This window comes from Arachis stenosperma, chromosome 4 (genome assembly GCF_014773155.1).
Source record: "Arachis stenosperma cultivar V10309 chromosome 4, arast.V10309.gnm1.PFL2, whole genome shotgun sequence".
NCBI classification, from domain to species: Eukaryota; Viridiplantae; Streptophyta; class Magnoliopsida; order Fabales; family Fabaceae; genus Arachis; species Arachis stenosperma.
The window spans coordinates 3,205,063-3,208,831 of NC_080380.1; positions in this window are offsets into that span (position 1 = coordinate 3,205,063).

Sequence of the window (3,769 nt, forward strand, 5' to 3'; positions counted from 1 at the left end):
AAAGATTAGGGCTGAATATTGTATTTCATGATTAAAGATTGAAATTAAAATTTTAATTTTTTTTTATACTTTTAATTGAAATTTTTAATAAGAACGAATATTAGAATTTTAATAATAATTTTTTTAAAAAATACTCTCATTTAATTTTTTAAATTTTAAATTTATTTTTTAATTTTTATATATATTTTAAACCAAATATAATACTGCATTTTTTATATTAAGCATAATATAAAAGTTTAATTTAGTATTTATATCTTAGTCTTTATTTTTTGATTTTTATTTTTTAATTTCAGTCTCTTTATCAAACACATTTTTTAAAAGTAAGTTCGACAAACTTTGGATAACTTAATAGGCATAATATAAAAATTTGTTAGTAAGGTCTGATATATTTAAAATGGTATGAAATAATTATTATGTCTATGATAAATGTCAACGCCGCAAATTAATTTTTAATTTATTTTTCTAAGTTAATAATAATAATAATAGAAGATGATAGAAGAAACTACACAAAAAACGAAGTGTTGCAAAATTTTCTCTAAACTCTCTCTAGTTTTTTTATTTTCTTCTTTAACTCTTATAGCTTAGAACGAAGAGATTTCAAAAATTATAATCTAGATAGTTTTTCGTTATATCATAGTCAACATTACATTCTTGTAAATATGAAAATAGTTCACATCTATTAGAAAATATCATAGAACCAGAAAGGGTTTTTGGACCTAGGTTGTTAAGTTTTTTAATTTTTCAACCTCTTAAGTAGTACAACCGATGAGTCTTATTACTTGATAGATCTTTTTTGTAAATTGGTCCAGTAGTGATTTGATCTTTTTTTTTTTTAATTTAGGGAAAGAATATCTATAGTTCTTAGATTAGTAGAATATCCAATTTGAATCTTGTATAAAAATATTTAAAGAATATTTAAACTTATTTGAATGTATGTTTTAATTATTATTGAAATTGTTTGCTTTGTTAAAAATGATGAAGATTTTGTTTTGGTGGAAGCACCTAATAATTTAAGGAGAAACCTTGTTGAAATTGGTAAAAAAAAAAAAAATTAAGTTGTGATGTCATCAATGTCTAGATTGTTTGCACTTTTTGACATCATGATTTTAAGTTATGGATTGTGAATGTATGATATTTAAAAAGGTATTTATCATCTCTTAATAGATTAAAATAAAAAAAATTTTAAAGTTTATAAACATAAAATTTAATCTAATAACTAAATAAATAAAAATTAAAATACATTAAAAGAAATTAATAATTTTTAAATAATATTTAATCTTTTTATATTACGAATATTTAAAATATGTATCCATTAGGACTAAAAAAAAGTAAATATTAAAAAGTTATCATCATAGGATTATAAAAAAATTACCATCCAGAGGTTTTAGACAAAGCGAAATTCAAATTTTCGACACTTGCTTAAACGGACTAGTGAATTAACCACTAGACCAACCTAACTTAGTTTTTTTCTAGATTTATTTAATGCCGTAATTAATTCACCTTTAGCATAAGAACCTCCTAAAGTAATGAAGGCATTTTTTTTTTGTCAATGATGACTTTTTTTCATTAGAAAAATCCAACTATGAAGATGTTCTTATTTTTGCCGGATCAGAAAACGCGACGATAATAATTTTTTATCCAAGTTTTCTTTGCCAAAAATTATCCATTGGTAGCCTTATTGGATTTGAATATAAAATTCGTCATAAATCCCTATAGTACACCATATTTCTTGCAATCACAAACTCGCCGCTCATTTTTTTTTTTGGTTTCTTTTGCAGAATTTGTTATGCATAGATATAGATATAGATATAGATATAGATAATAGGTATATTTTTAAATAATATAAAAATATTTTTTTAATTTAAAAATACAAATCAGAAGCAAAATTTTTGGGAGGCATGAAAAATTGAGGCTCCAATTTGTAAAATGACAAATTCACATCTGGAGAATTGCAAATCGAAATATTCAATTTGAAATTTTTTTTTAAGTTAAAAAATCAGTAGATCAATTTTAGAGTTTTAAAATATAAAATAATTAAGAAGCTCAATATCAACTCTTTAATTTGTGACATCTTTAAATTAGATGGTCTGATTTGTTTTTAGCCGTTTTTTAAATTTTATACCCAAAATAACACATAATGAATTAATAATAACGTATAATACCAATGTTTTTTCAATATGTAAATTAAAAAGTGCAAGCTCGCCACTATGTTAACTTTTCCTTTTTTTATCTCTTTGGTCTAGTTTGGATTTTTTTCGGAAAATTAAGTTCCTGACTTACATTCTTATTTATATATATATATATATATATATATATATATATATATATATATATATATATATATATATATATATATATATATATATATATCCCATTAGTTTTCAGCGTTAAAACTTGAACCAATGTTTGGTTTGGATTAATAGAAACTAACTGGGTGTATAGTAGAATCGTGTTTAAGGGAATGGAATGAAATTAAAAGAGTGGAACTATTTGAATTTTTCACGGTATCTATCAACACTATTATTTGTACCCATAAATTTTACGAACGGACAAAAATATTTATTAAACAAAAAAATTAATGTTGTACTCATGAAAGATGAGTTCCGTATGACAATAATATCCAAACTGTGATTTTTTATTGACTTTTTAATAAAATTCCTAAATTAACCCTTCTATCTTCTTTTCTAAATTCCAAATTTCACAACCCTTATCCTTCGTCTTTCTCTACTGCTGTTAGCCACCAAAAAATTAAAAAGATTAAAAACTGTGGATTATTAATTATCTGAGGTTATTGTTCAAATATTATGAATTTGTAGATCTAGTGTAGAAAAAGAAAAAGGAGTTTGAAATTAACAAAAAAAACATACATTTTAGTTTCTTGGTGTCATTGTTGGAAAAAGAGGCGCAGAACCAAGAGTTTTTGGGAACGGAAGGAAGAATAAGTCTGAAATAGAAGATGTGATAGTCTCGGTCGCATTTGTTGCAGAGGAGAAGATTCGCTGGGAACTCACCGAAGGAGCAGCACTTGCTGATGATGTCGTTGTCGAAGGTGGGCTTGGGAGTGTGGGTCCTTCTTCACCCTGCATTCCCTTGGCCATGTCTTCGATCATACTCGGCATGTTCAAAAGCTCATCCTCATCAATATACTCCGCCATCATCATCCCTCTTTGTTCTCCAGTACTCAAAGTGAAACAAGATCCTTCAACAATAACGTTACTACCATCACAACTTTTTAGAGGATTCTGCGGTGGCCTCGGAAGCCTAGCCTGAGCAGTGACGGTGGCTGCGAATGCGATGTGAATATCAGTCCATCAAATAGCATGAAAATACTCTAACAGCAGCCCCTTTTTCTATAGATCGACGGCGCTGAGCAGTGTTTAGAGTCACCGTTGGAAAGAGAACATGGTCACCAGCCTCTTGTTGGCTCTAACTGCTAAATTCTACTACTTATTGCTTTGGAATAAGAACAACAACAATATTCAGGTTGAAGAGTTTGAAAAGAGTGTGATTTCTTAGTGTTGTTGTTGCATTCGAAGAAGAAAGAAACAACAAGGATAGTGATGCTAAAGTTGATTTGGATTTAGATTTAGAGAACAAATTAGGATTGGAATAAAGAGAGATGGAAGTTGAGGATAAAGGTTGGAGCGAGACATCAGGTGCTTGGGTCTTGAGGGAATGGTGACTAACAGCAGCAGAAAAAGACGAAGGATGAGAGTTGTGAAATTTGGAATTTGGGGAAGAAGATAGAAGGAGTAATTTGGAAATTTTA